Here is a 15,299-nt window from a genome sequence, read left to right as displayed (position 1 = left end):
GATCCTTCCATGAAAGATTTGGATGATTCTTCCATGAAGAATTGTAGGTGTTTCCATAGGGTTCTCCCATGTAATTCACCTCTTCCATTGAAGGGTTCTCAGGATCATAAGCTTCTTCTTCAGATGAAGCTTCCTTAGTACTGCTTGGTGCATTTTGCATTCCAGACAGACTTTGAGAAATCATATTGACTTGTTGAGTCAATATTTTGTTCGGAGCCAATATGGCATTCAGAGTGTCAATCTCAAGAACTCCTTTCTTCTGACTAGTCCCATTGTTCACAGGATTTCTTTCAGAAGTGTACATGAATTGGTTATTTGCAACCATTTCAATCAGCTCTTGAGCCTCAGTAGGCGTCTTCTTCAAATGAAGAGATCCTCCAGAAGAGCTATCCAAAGACATCTTGGACAGTTCAGAGAGACCATCATAGAAAATACCTATGATGCTCCATTCAGAAAGCATATCAGTGGGACACTTTCTGATCAATTGTTTGTATCTTTCCCAAGCTTCATAGAGGGATTCTCCTTCCTTCTGTCTGAAGGTTTGGACTTCCACTCTAAGCTTACTCAATTTTTGAGGTGGAAAGAACTTTGCCAAGAAGGCATTGACTAGCTTTTCCCAAGAGTCCAGGCTTTCTTTAGGTTGAGAGTCCAACCATGTCCTAGCTCTGTCTCTTACAGCAAAAGGGAATAGCATTAGTCTGTAGACCTCAGGGTCAACCCCATTAGTCTTGACAGTGTCACAGATTTGCAAGAACTCAGCTAAAAACTGATGAGGATCTTCCAATGGAAGTCCATGGAACTTGCAATTCTGTTGCATTAGAGAAACTAATTGAGGCTTAAGCTCAAAGTTGCTTGCTCCAATGGCAGGGATAGAGATGCTTCTCCCATAGAAGTCGGGAGTAGGTGCAGTAAAGTCACCCAGCACCTTCCTTGCATTGTTGGCATTGTTGTTGTTTTCGGCTGCCATGAGTTCTTCTTCCTTGAAGAATTCGGTCAGGTGCTCTAAAGAGAGTTGTGCTTTGGCTTCTCTTAGCTTTCTCTTCAAGGTCCTTTCAGGTTCAGGATCAGCCTCAACAAGAATGCCTTTGTCTTTGCTCCCGCTCATAAGAAAGAGAAGGGAACAAGAGAATGTGGAATCCTCTATGTCACAGTATGGAGATTCCTTTAGGTGTCAGAGGAAAAGAAGAGTAGAAGACAGGAGTGGAAAAATTCGAACTTAACAGAGAAGATGGAGTTCGAATTTTGCATTAAGGGATAGTGTTAGTCCATAATTAGAAGGATGTGAGAAGGAGGGAAGTCATTTTCGAAAATTAAGTGAAAAATTTTGAAAACATTTTTGAAAAACATTACTTAATTTTCGAAAATGAAAGTGGGAAAGAAATAAAGTGATTTTTGAAAAAGATTTTGAATTTAGAAATCAAAAGGATTTGATTGAAAACTATTTTGAAAAGGATGTGGTTAAGAAGATATGATTGATTTTAAAAAGATGTGATTGAGAAGATATGATTTGAAAAACATTTTAAAAAGATTTGATTTAAAAACTTGACTAACAAGAAAAGATATGATTCAAACATTAAACCTTTCTCAACAGAAAAGGTAACATACTTGAAATGTTGAATCAAATCATCAATTGATAGTAAGTATCTTGAAAAAGGAAAGAAGTTAATTTTGAAAAAGATTTGATTGAAAAATTGATTTGAAAAAGATTTGATTTTGAAAGGATTTTGAAAACTTAGAAAAAAATTTGATTTGAAAACAAAATCTTCCCTTCTAGCCATCCTGGCGTTAAACGCCCAGAATGGTATCCATTCTGGCGTTTAACGCCCAAAACGCTACCCTTTTAGGCGTTAAACGCCCAACCAGGTACCCTGGCTGGCGTTTAAACGCCAGTCTGTCCTTCTTCACTGGGCGTTTTGAACGCCCAGCTTTTTCTGTGCAATTCCTCTGCTGTATGTTCTGAATCTTCAATTCTCTGTATTATTGACTTGAAAAGACACAAATTAAAAATATTTTTGGATTTTTGATAATAAGGACAAACCAAAATGCAACAAGAATCAAATAACAATGCATGCAAGACACCAAACTTAGCAGTTTGTATACTACTGACACTAACAAAATGAAAATGCATATGAGACACACAAAACACTCAAGTCAATATAATTCAAAGATCAGAGCACGAAAATTATCAAGAACATCTTGAAGATCATTAAGACATATGAATGCATGCAATTGACACCAAACTTATGATGAGATACTAGACTCAAACAAGAAATATTTTTTTATTTTATGATTTTGTAAATTTTTTTTGTGTTTTTCGAAAATTAAGTGGAAAAAGGTATCGAAATTCTTAATGAGAATTCCAGGAATCAGTGCAATGTTAGTCTAAGACTCCGGTCCAGGAATTAGACATGGCTTTACAGCCAGCCAAGCTTTCAGAGAAAGCTTCGGTCCAAAACACTAGACATGGCCAGAGGCCAGCCAAGCCTTAGCAGATCACTGCTCCAAAAGCAAGATTGATAAGAAATCAACAAGCTCTTGTGATGATAAGTTGAAACCTCGGTCCAATGAGATTAGACATGGCTTCTCAGCCAGCCAGATTTCAACAAATCATTATGAAACTCTAGAATTCATCTTCAAGAATTTCGAAAAAAATAAATACCTAATCTAAGCAACAAGATGAACCGTCAGTTGTCCAGCCTGAACAATCCCTGGCAATAACACCAAAAACTTGATGTTGCTGCCGGATCTTGGCACTGATGTTACCAAAAGCTTGCTCAAAACCTGAACAATCCCCGGCAACGGCGCCAAAAACTTGGTGCGCGAAATTGTGAACAATACTTTTTCACAACTCTCATAATCCCCGGTCATGAACCCCAAAAACTTGGTAGCTCAATACCATGGCATTACACAACTTCGCACAACTAACCAGCAAGTGCACTGGGTCGTCCAAGTAATAAACCTTACGTGAGTAAGGGTCGATCCCACGGAGATTGTTAGTATTGAAGCAAGCTATGGTCATCTTGTAAATCTTAGTCAGGCAAACTCAATTGGTAATGGTGATGAACGAAAATAACACAAAGGTAAAGATAGAGATACTTATGTAATTCATTGGTAGGAACTTCAGATAAGCGCATGAAGATGCCTTCCCTTCCATCTCTCTGCTTTCCTACTGTCTTCATCCAATCCTTCTTACTCCTTTCCATGGCAAGCTTAAGCAAGGGTTTCACCGTTGTCAGTGGCTACCTCCCATCCTCTCAGTGAAAGCGATTTGCATATGCTCTGTCACAGCATAGCGGAATTCATCTGTCGGTTCTCAATCAGGCCGGAATAGAATCCAGTGATTCTTTTGCGTCTGTCACTAACGCCCCGCCCTCAGGAGTTTGAAGCACGTCACAGTCATTCAGTCATTGAATCCTACTCAGAATACCACAGACAAGGTTAGACCTTCCGGATTCTCTTGAATGCCGCCATCAGTTCTCGCCTATACCACGAAGACTCTGATCTCACGGAATGGTTGGCTCGTTTGTCAGGCGAGCACTCGGTTGTCAGGCGATCAACCATGCATCGTGCAATCAGGAATCCAAGAGATATTCACTAGAGCCTTAGTTGCTTGTAGAACAAGAGTGGTTGTCAGTCACCTTGTTCATGGGTGAGAATGATGATGAGTGTCACGGATCATCACATTCATCAAGTTGAAGAACAAGTGATATCTTGGAACAAGAACAAGCGGAATTGAATGGAAGAACAGTAGTAATTGCATTAATACTCGAGGTACAGCAGAGCTCCACACCTTAATCTATGGTGTGTAGAAACTCCACCGTTGAAAATACATAAGCATGAGGTCTAGGCATGGCCGAAAGGCCAGCCTCCCAATGATCTAAGAACTAAAATGTCCAAAGATGATCTAGAGATCTAAAGTGATCAAAAGATTCCCAGATGAAAATACAATAGTAAAAGGTCCTACTTATAAGAAACTAGTAGCCTAAGGTGTACAGAAATGAGTAAATGACATAAAAATCCACTTCCGGGCCCACTTGGTGTGTGCTTGGGCTGAGCAATGAAGCATTTTTCGTGCAGAGACTCTTCTTGGAGTTAAACGCCAGCTTTCATGCCAGTTTGGGCGTTTAACTCCCATTTGGGTGCCAGTTCCAGCGTTTAACGCTGGGATTTCTTGAGGTGACTTTGAACGCCGGTTTGGGCCATCAAATCTTGGGCAAAGTATGGACTATCATATATTGCTGGAAAGCCCAGGATGTCTACTTTCCAACGCCGTTGAGAGCGCGCCAATTGGGCTTCTGTAGCTCCAGAAAATCCACTTCGAGTGCAGGGAGGTCAGAATCCAACAGCATCTACAGTCCTTTTTGGTCTCTGAATCAGATTTTTGCTCAGGTCCCTCAATTTCAGCCAGAAAATACCTGAAATCACAGAAAAACACACAAACTCATAGTAAAGTCCAGAAAAGTGAATTTTAACTAAAAACTAATAAAAATATACTAAAAACTATCTAGATCATACCAAAAATATACTAAAAACAATGCCAAAAAGTATACAAATTATCCGCTCATCACTCAACAACCTTGATTTTGAGAAGTGGATGCTCCCTCAACTTGTGGGGTATTTGACCCTTCAAGGGAGAGCTTCTGGCGCTTCAGCTCCTGTAGCTCACGCCCCTGCTTCTCTTGTTTCTTTAGCAATTTGCAGAGCATGCAGTTTTGATTCTGCTTTTCTTCCTTAATTTATTCCATAGCTTCTTGCAGCTTTGCAACAGATGCTTCTAGGCTGGCCCAGTAGTCAATTTCAGGAAGTTCATGGAGGAATTCCTGTGCCCTCCTTTTGATAGAGTTATCTTGCATTTGTCCTTCCATTGACTTCTTGGTGATTGGATGTTCAATTGGGATGAATTCATCTACTCCCATCCTCACCCCAGCATCTTTACATAGCAAAGAGATTAAGCTTGGGTAAGCCAGTTTGGCTTCAGTGGAGTTCTTGGTTGCAATTGTGTAAATCTCACAAGCAATTAGATGATGAATCTCCACTTCTTTTCCTAGCATAATGCAATGAATCATCACTGCTCTCTTGACCGTGACCTCAGAACGGTTGCTAGTGGGCAATATAGAACGCCCAATGAAGTCTAGCCAACCTCTTGTAATTGGTTTGAGATCTCCCCTCTTGAGTTGGTTTGGGACACCTTTTGAATTGGTTGTCCACTTAGTTCCAGGGAGGCATATGTCCTCTAGAACTTGATCCAACCCCTTATCTACTCTCACCATTCTCCTATTAAAGGATTCATGATCATCTTGTAGTTGAGGTAATTTGAAGACCTCTCTTATTTTGTCCAGATGGAAGTAAATAATTCTCCCTCTGACCATAGTTCTATAGGTATGAAAAGTAGTTCCAGTCATTCTCTGCTTATCTATCAGCCACAGATTTGAGTAGAATTCCTGAACCATGTTTCTTCCAACCTTTGTCTCAGGGTTGGTTAAAACTTCCCATCCTCTGGTTTGAATTTGCTCTTGGATCTCCGGATATTCATCTTCTTTCAGATCGAATCTGACTTCCGGGATCACTGACCTCAGACCCATTATTTTGTGGTAATGGTCTGCATGTTCTTTGGTTAAGAACTTCTCTTGATTCCAAAGATTCTTTGGATTATTCTCTTTCTTTCCTTTTGAATTGGTTTGTTTTTCCTTAGGAGCCATGATCTTGATAAATCTTGGTTTAGTGATCACGGAAAAGCACACCAAACTTAGAGGTTTGCTTGCCCTCAAGCAAAAGAAAGGAAAGAGGAGAGAGAGGAGGAGAGCAAATTCGAATGGTGGGGAGAGGGGGATGGACGAACGTGTATTTATAAGGGAGGGGGAAGAGATTTCGAAAATTTTGAAGGAGATTTGAGAAGATATGGAAAGAATTTGAGAAGATATTTGAGTTTTTGAAGAAGATTTGGAAAGGATTTGAAAGAGATTTGAAGAATGATTTAGAAATTGTTTAATTTTTGAAATTTGAGAGTGAATGATGAGAGTTTGTAATGTGTTTATACAAAAAATTATGGATCAAAACAATAAAGTTTGAAAAAATTTGAAGTGGAAAACAAAATCTCTGTCCCCCACCTTTCTGGAGTTAAACGCCTAAATATTGGCCATTATGGGCGTTTAACGCCCAGCCAGGTACCCTGGCTGGCGTTAAACGCCAGAAACCCCTTCATCATTGGGCTTTTTGCTAAACGCCCAGGATGCTGCAATCCTGGCGTTAAACGCCCAGAATGGTACCCATTCTGGCGTTTAACACCCAAAATGGTACCTTTACTAGCGTTAAACGCTCAGAATGGTATATATTCTGGCGGTTAACGCCCAGAGTACCCTTTACTGGCATTTTCTTGCCAGCAAACTCCTTTTCTCTGCTTTTTGCACTGAATCCTTCTGTAACTTTGTGAATTCCTTCAATTTTGATGATCAACCTTGAAGAATGTATGTCAATATTCTATTAAGTAAAATAAATAACCTGCTAATGGCTGGGTTGCCTCCCAGCAAGCGCTTCTTTATTGTCTTTAGCTGGACCTTTACTGAGCTTCATTCAAGCCTCAGTTTTTAGCATTCTTGCTCAAAATTGCTTTCAAGATAATGTTTGATCCTCTGTTCATTAACAATGAACTTTTTGTCAGAATCAATATCTTGAAGCTCAACATATCCATATGGTGACACTCCTGTAATCACATACGGACCCCTCCACCGGGATTTAAGTTTTCCTGGGAATAGTCTGAGCCTAGAGTTGAAGAGCAGAACTTTTTGTCCTGGCTCAAAGACTCTGGATGACAACTTCTTGTCATGCCACTTCTTTGCCTTTTCCTTATAAATTTTTGCATTTTCAAAGGCACTGAGTCTGAACTCTTCTAGCTCATTTAGCTGGAGCAGTCTTTTTTCACCAGCTAACTTAGCATCCATGTTTAGGAATCTGGTTGCCCACAGGCCTTCCCATACACAAGTTGGTATGGAGAGGTTCCTATAGGAGTCTTGAATGCTGTTCTGTATGCCCACAGAGCATCATCCAAGCTCTTTGCCCAATCCTTTCTACGAGCAATTACAGTTTGTTCCAGGATTCTTTTTAGCTCTCTATTAGAGACTTCAGCTTGCCCATTGGTCTGTGGATGATACGGAGTTGCTACTTTGTGGCTAATTCCATATCGGACCATAGCAGAGTACAGCTGTTTGTTGCAGAAACGAGTGCCCCCATCACTGATTAGTACTCGGGGAACACCAAACCTACTGAAGATGTGTTTCTGGAGGAATTTCAGCACTGTTTTGGTATCATTATTGGGTGTGGCAATTGCTTCTACCCATTTAGATACATAATCTACTGCCACCAGAATATAAGTGTTGGAGTATGATGGTGGGAAGGGACCCATGAAGTCAATACCCCATACATCAAACAATTTAATCTCTAAGATCCCTTGTTGAGGCATGGCGTAACCATGAGGCAAGTTACCAGCTCTTTGGCAACTGTCACAGTTAGGCACAAACTCTCGGGCATCCCTATAGAGAGTAGGCCAGTAGAAGCTACTTTGAAGGACTTTAGTGGCTGTTCGCTCACTTCCGAAATGTCCCCCATACTGTGATCCATGGCAATGCCATAGGATCCTTTGTGCTTCCTCTCTAGGTATACATTTGCGGATCATTCCATCTGCACATCTCTTAAAGTGATATAGCTCATCCCATAGGTAGTACTTGGCATCTGAAATTAATTTTTTTCTTTGCACCCTGCTATACTCCTGGGGTATGAACCTCACAGCTTTATAGTTTGCAATATCTGCAAACCATGGTTCTTCCTGAATGGCAAAGAGTTGCTCATCTGGAAAGGTCTCAGAGATCTCAATAGAGGGGAGGGATGCCCCAGCTACTGGTTCTATCCGGGACAAGTGATCAGCTACTTGATTCTCTGTCCCTTTTCTGTCTCTTATTTCTATATCAAACTCTTGCAGAAGCAACACCCATCTTATGAGCCTGGGTTTTGAATCCTGCTTTGTGAGTAAGTATTTAAGAGCAGCATGGTCAGTGTACACAATCACTTTTGACCCTACTAAGTAGGATCTAAACTTGTCAATGGCATAAACCACTGCAAGTAACTCTTTTTCTGTGGTTGTGTAATTCTTCTGTGCGTCATTCTGAACACGGCTAGCATAATAAATGACGTGAAGAAGCTTGTTGTGCCTCTGTCCCAACACTGCACCAATGGCATGGTCACTGGCATCACACATTAGTTCGAATGGTAATGTCCTATCTGGTGCAGAGATGACTGGTGCTGTGACCAGCTTGGCTTTCAGGGTCTCAAATGCCTGCAGACACTCTGTGTCAAGCACAAATGAAATATTATTGGTTGTTTGAAAACAAAAATATGGATTCTTGAAGCAAAGGAAACAACAAAAAAAAAAGAAAAAAAGAGAAAAAAGATGAAAACCAAGAAAAGGGTCCAAGGTTTTGAGCATCAATGGTTAGGAGGGTCAAATTTGGCCTAAAAAGGTCAAATGAGTTACTATCCCTAACTATATGCTTGTGGTGTGAAGGTATCAAGTAAAATGCTTGAGACTGAGCAGGTTACTTAGAGGTTTTGCAATTTTTAAAAAATCTTTTATGAACCTTCTGTAAAATCCTACATGCCCTAGAAAGCTTCTGATTGCCTTAACATTGGTAGGTGGTGGTAATTTTTAAATTAATTCTATCTTTGCTTGATCCACCTCTATTCCCTTGCCTGAAATTTTGTGCCCAAGGACAATTCCTTCAGTCACCATAAAGTGACATTTCTCCCAGTTTAAGACCAGGTTAGTCTCTTGGCACCTTTTCAGGACAAGTGCGAGATGATTAAGACAGGAGCTGAATGAGTCTCCATACACTGAGAAGTCATCCATGAAGACTTCCAGCAACTTCTCTACCATATCAGAGAAGATGGATAGCATGCATCTCTGAAAAGTTGCAGGTGCATTACATAGACCAAAAGGCATTCTCCTGTAGGCAAACACGCCAGAAGGGCAAGTGAACGCTATTTTCTCTTGGTCTTGAGGATCTACTGCAATTTGGTTGTAACCTGAATAGCCATCCAAAAAGCAGTAATAATCATGACCCACTAGTCTTTCTAGCATTTGGTCTATGAATGGTAAAGGAAAATGATCCTTTCTGGTGGCTGTACTGAGCCTTCTGTAGTCAATACACATACGCCACCCTGTAACTGTTCTTGTGGGAACCAGTTCATTCTTTTCATTATGGACCACTGTCATGCCTCCCTTCTTGGGGACAACTTGGACAGGGCTCACCCAGGGGCTATCAGAAATAGGATAAATAATCCCAGCCTCTAGTAACTTAGTGACCTCTTTCTGCACCACCTCCTTCATGGCTGGATTTAGCCGCCTCTGTGGTTGAACCACTAGCTTGGCATTATCTTTCAATAGGATCTTGTGCATGCATCTTGCTGGGCTAATGCCCTTAAGATCACTTATGGACCACCCAAGAGCTATCTTATGTGTCCTTAGCACTTGAATTAGTGCTTCCTCTTCCTGTGAGTTTAAAGCAGAGCTTATAATCACTGGAAAAGTGTCACCTTCTCCCAGAAATGCATACTTCAGGGATAGTGGTAGTGGTTTGAGCTCAGGTTTGGGAGGCTTATCCTCTTTCTGAGGAATGTTTAGAGGTTCTTTTATTTCCTCTGGTTCCTCCAGGTCAGGCTGAATATCCTTAAAGATATCCTCTAGCTCTGATTCGAGACTCTTAGTCATATTGATCTCTTCCACCAAAGAGTCAATAATATCAGCGCTCATGCAGTCATTTAATGTATCTGGATGCTGCATAACTTTGACAGCATTCAACTTGAACTCATCCTCATTGACTCTCAGGGTCACTTCCCCTTTTTGTACATCAATGAGAGTTCGTCCAGTTGCTAGGAAGGGTCTTCCTAGGATGAGAGTTGCACTCTTATACTCCTCCATTTCCAGTACTACAAAGTCAGTTGGAAAGGCAAATGGCCCAACCTTGACAATCATGTCCTCAATTATGCCTGATGGATATTTAATAGAGCTATCAGCAAGTTGGAGACATATCCGGGTTGGTTTGACTTCTTCAGTCAACCCAAGCTTTCTGATAGTGGATGCAGGTATTAGGTTGATACTTGCTTCAAGGTCACATAGGGCTGTCTTGGTACAAGCACCTTCTAATGTGCATGGTATCATAAAGCTTCCTGGATCTTGAAGCTTCTCTGGTAAGCTTTTTAGAATGACTACACTGCATTCTTCAGTGAGAAACACCTTTTCAGTTTCTCTCCAATCCTTCTTATGACTTAAGATCTCTTTCATTAACTTAGCATAAGAAGGTATTTGCTAAAGTGCCTCTGCGAACGGAATCTTTATTTCAAGAGTTCTTAGATAGTCTGCAAAGCGGGCAAATTGTTTATCTTATTCCGCTTGGCGGAGTTTCTGAGGATAAGGCATCTTGGCTTTATATTCTTCAACCTTAGTTGCTGCAGGTTTATTCCCTACAGAGGTGGTTGGAGAAGCCTTCTTAGAGGGGTTACTATCAGCACTCTCAGGTGTCTGATTCCTCATTGGCGTTTGAACGCCAGGATTGGGTGAGGAATGGGCGTTTAACGCCAACTTTTCCCCCCTTTCTGGCGTTTGAACGCCAGGAGTATTCCTCTCTGGGCTCTTACTGTCCTCAGAGGGATTTTGGGCAGTGGTTTGGTTATCCTCTGTCAGTTGTTCCTTTCTTGCCTTTTTGTCACTTTGAGCAGTGTTATTCAATGTCTTCCCACTCCTCAGTTGAACTGCTTGGCATTCTTCTATTATCTGTTTAGATAACTGCTGTTTTGTCTGATTCAACTGTGATTCTATATTCTTGTTAGCAATTTTAGTTTCTTGGAACATCTTGTTAAATTCTGCTAACTGTTTTGTCATCAGGAGTAATTGCTGATTAAGCTCAACAACCTGTTCTTGAGGATTAGGATCAGTAGTTACTGCCATGGCTTCTTCTTTTGTAGAGGGCTCACTACTAGAGTACCAATGTTGATTTCTAGCAACAGTATCTATGAGTTTTTGAGCCTCTTCAATCGTCTTTCTCATGTGTATAGATCCACCAGCTGAGTGGTCTAAAGACATCTGAGCTTTTTCTGTAAGCCCATAGTAGAAGATGTCTGTACCTACTCTGAAAACATTTCAGAGGGGCATTTCCTTAGCATACCTCTATACCTCTCCCAGGAATTATAAAGGGATTCATTATCCTCTTGTTTAAAGCCTTGGATGTCCAACCTCAGCTGTGTCATCCTTTTTGGAGGGTAAAATTGATTCAGGAATTTGTCTGATAACTGTCTCTATGTTTTTATACTTGCTGTGGGTTGGTTATTCAACCACCTCTTAGCTTGATATTTTACAGCAAATAGAAACAGTAATAATCTGTAGACATCTTGATCCACTTCTTTATCACGTACTGTATCAGCAATTTGTAAGAACTGTGCCAGAAACTCAGTAGGTTCTTCCTGTGGAAGACAGGAATACTGGCAATTTTGCTGCACCATGATAATGAGTTGAGGATTTAGCTCAAAGCTGCTTGCTTTAATGGGAGGTATACAGATACTACTCCCATATGCAGCTGTAATGGGGTTAGCATATGACCCCAGAGTCCTTTTGGACTGCTCAATTCCACTTAGGTCCATGATGGAAAAAGGGAGATGATGTGGATATTATTATATTTTATTTTTTTTATCTTAATTAAAAGTGGCCGAAAATAATAAAATAAAATGAATGAAAAATAAAATAAAAATTCAAAAACCAAAAGAGAATAAAATCAAAGCAAATTGAAAACTAAAGTAATTAATTAATTAAAAAGATTTTGGAATTAGCAATTAAGAAGATATGATTGAAAATTATTTTGAAAAAGATTTGATTTTTGAAATGAGGAAAGAGAAAAACAACAAAATGACACCAAACTCAAAATTTTTAGAAAATCAAACACAAATTTTCGAAAATTTAAAGGAAAACACAAAGAAGACACCAAACTTAGAATTTTTATAGGTAAAGAAACATCTAAGACTATGCAATTTCGAAAAAAAAAATTAAGAGAAAGTAAAAGCATGCAATTGACACCAAACTTAAAATATGAAACTAGACTCAAATAAAAGACTCTAAACCAACAAAAATAAAATATTCCTAATCTAAGCAACAAGATAGACCGTCAGTTGTCCAAACTCGAACAATCCCTGGCAACGGCACCAAAAACTTGGTGCACGAAATCGCAATCACACTTTTGCAATTCTGCACAACTAACCAGCAAGTGCACTGGGTCATCCAAGTAATACCATACGTGAGTAAGGGTCGATCCCACGGAGATTGTCGGCTTGAAGCAAGCTATGGTTATCTTGTAACTCTTAGTCAGGATATCAATAATTCTCAGGTTTAATTGTGAAAAGTAAAAGAACATGAAATAGATACTTGTTTTGCAGTAATGGAGAATAGGTTGAGGTTTTGGAGATGCTCTATCTTCTGAATCTCTGCTTTCCTACTGTCTTCTTCTTCATGCACGCAAGGTTCCTTCCATGGCAAGCTGTATGTAGGGTTTCACTGTTGTCAATGGCTACCTCCCATCCTCTCAGTGAAAATGTTCAACGCGCTCTGTCACAGCACGGCTATTCATCTATCGGTTCTCGATCATGTCGGAATAGAATCCAGTGATTCTTTTGCGTCTGTCACTAACGCTCCATAATCGCGAGTTTGAAGCTCGTCACAGTCATTCAATCCTTGAATCCTACTCAGAATACCATAGACAAGGTTTAGACCTTCCGGATTCTCAAGAATGCCGCCATCAATTCTAGCTTATACCACGAAGATTCCGATTAAGGGATCCAAGAGATATCCACTCAATCTAAGGTAGAACGGAGGTGGTTGTTAGGCACACGTTCATAGGTGAGAATGATGATGAGTGTCACGGATCATCACATTCATCAAGTTAAGGAACAAGTGATATCTTAGAATGGAAGCAGGCGTGATTGAATGAAAAACAGTAGTAATTGGATTAATCCATCAAGACACAGCAGAGCTCCTCACCCCCAACCGTGGGGTTTAGAGACTCATGCCATAGAAGGTACAGTATGAAATGTGTAAAGTGTCATCCGATAAAGATACAATGTCAAAGGGTCCTACTTATAGTGAACTAGTAACCTAGGATATACAGAAATGAGTAAATGACGTAAAAATCCACTTCCAGGGTCCAGTTGGTGTGTGCTTGGGCTGAGCATTGAAGCATTTTCGTGTAGAGACTTCTCTTGGAGTTAAACGCCAGCTTTTGTGCCAGTTTGGGCGTTTAACTCCAACTTTTGTGCCAGTTCCGGCGTTAAACGCCGGGAATTCTGAAGCTGATTTGCAACGCCGGTTTGGGCCATCAAATCTCGGACAAAGTATGGACTATTATACATTACTGGAAAGCCCAGGATGTCTACTTTCCAACGCAATTGAGAGCGTGCTAATTGGGTATCTGTAGCTCCTGAAAATCCACTTCGAGTGCAGGGAGGTCAGAATCCAATAGCATCTGTAGTCCTTTTCAGCCTCTGAATCAGATTTTTGCTCAAGTCACTCGATTTCAGCCAGAAAATACCTGAAATCACAGAAAAACACACAAACTCATAGTAAAGCTCAGAAAAGTTAATTTTAAATAAAAACTAATAAAAATATAATAAAAACTAATTAAAACATATTAAAAATATACTAAAAACAATGCCAAAAAACGTATAAATTATCCGCTCATCAAGCACATTCTCTTATCCATAAGCCACACAAATTCTCAAAACCTTAATTCCCCCCGAATGGTGTTGGTTAGGAGAATTGTGAAAGATAGAGCTCCAATTCTAATGCAAGTGATTCTCCTTCCGAGGCTCACACAAGCACTCAGCTGAATTAAACTCCCTTCCGGAGTGAATAATTCACAATCAAAATAGAATATATCCTATAGCTACACATATGAATTGAGAAGAAGAAGAATTTCATTGATCCATTATTATTACAATAGAGCTCCTCCCCCTAATAAATTTAGGGTTTAGTTCATCATTGCTCAAGTAAAAACAGAAAGCAGAGAAAGTGTAGAAAATGCAGAAAAGGAAATACAAGTGAAAATGAGTGTAGAGTTTCCTAATTAGGGTCTCTAACTCCCTAGCCTTCCAGATCCCCTTTTCTAAATCAAATTCTTCTCTATTTATGCACTTTCCAATTCAGTCTTTAAGTCCTCGGATTGGGCTTTTTGGCCTCTGTTGAAGCAAGCTACAATGGGTCTTAGTTGGTGCCGTGTGGATACTCCCAGGAGAATGTAACGTACTTAAGGAAAGCGTAGCATTCGTGCATCCACTCGTACGCGTCCTTGCTATCTTTAGTACTTGTCACATGTACGCGTCACACACGCCTACACGTCCTTTGCAGCGCTCTCCATGAGAGCGTAGCGCTCGTGCCAAGAGCACTCTCCCACGCGTACACATCATTCATGCATACGCATAGATTTCAAAATGTCACTTCTACGTTGTTGCTCCATCCACGCGTTTGCATGACCCTTCACAAATGCCACTTCCACACGTACGCGTCACTGACATGCACGTGTCACTAGCCAAATTTAAAATCCAACTTTGAAGGTCATCCTAGGTGCTCTTTGGTGAAGAACGCAGCGCTCTTGGGTGATGAGTGATGAGCGGATAATTTATACGCTTTTTGGCATTGTTTTTAGGTAGTTTTTAGTATATTTTAGTTGCTTTTTATTATATTTTTATTAGTTTTTATGCAAAAATCATATTTCATGACTTTACTATGAGTTTTTGTATTTTTCTGTAATTTCAGGTATTTTCTAGCTGAAATTGAGGCACCTGAGTAAAAATCTGATTCAGAGGCTGAGAAAGGACTGCAGATGCTGTTGGATTCTGACCCTCCTGCACTAGAAGTGGATTTTCTGGAGCTACAGAAGCCGAATTGGCGCGATTTTAATTGTGCTGGAAAGTAGACATCTTGGGCTTTCTATTAATATATAATAGTCTATACTTTGCCTGAGATTTGATGGCCCAAACTGGCGTTAAACGCTAGCCAGAGACCCTTTTCTGGCGTAAAACGCCAGAACTGGCACACTTCTTGGTGTTAAACGCCCATTTTGGCACCCAGGGTGGTGTTTAACTCCAATTTAAGGCATATGCATGTGAAAGCTTGAAAGCTCAGCCTAAACACTCACCAAGTGGACCCCGAAAGTGGATTTCTGCACTATCTGCACTTTGTTACTCATTTTCTGTAAACCTAAGTTACTAGTTTA

At 40.3% G+C, this 15,299-nt stretch overlaps 1 non-coding gene across 1 annotated transcript; it reads left to right on the top strand.

Moving 5' to 3' along the window:
* Positions 1-454: 454 nt before the first annotated feature.
* LOC112804569 (small nucleolar RNA R71) lies at positions 455-562 on the top strand. Its single transcript, XR_003203179.1, has one exon. It is a non-coding gene; the product is annotated as a small nucleolar RNA R71 (small nucleolar RNA).
* Positions 563-15,299: the final 14,737 nt, after the last annotated feature.

The sequence above is a fragment of the Arachis hypogaea genome, chromosome 5 (genome assembly GCF_003086295.3).
Source record: "Arachis hypogaea cultivar Tifrunner chromosome 5, arahy.Tifrunner.gnm2.J5K5, whole genome shotgun sequence".
NCBI classification, from domain to species: Eukaryota; Viridiplantae; Streptophyta; class Magnoliopsida; order Fabales; family Fabaceae; genus Arachis; species Arachis hypogaea.
Note: the sequence above shows the minus strand (reverse complement) of the source record. Positions and strands in the feature narration are given on the sequence as shown.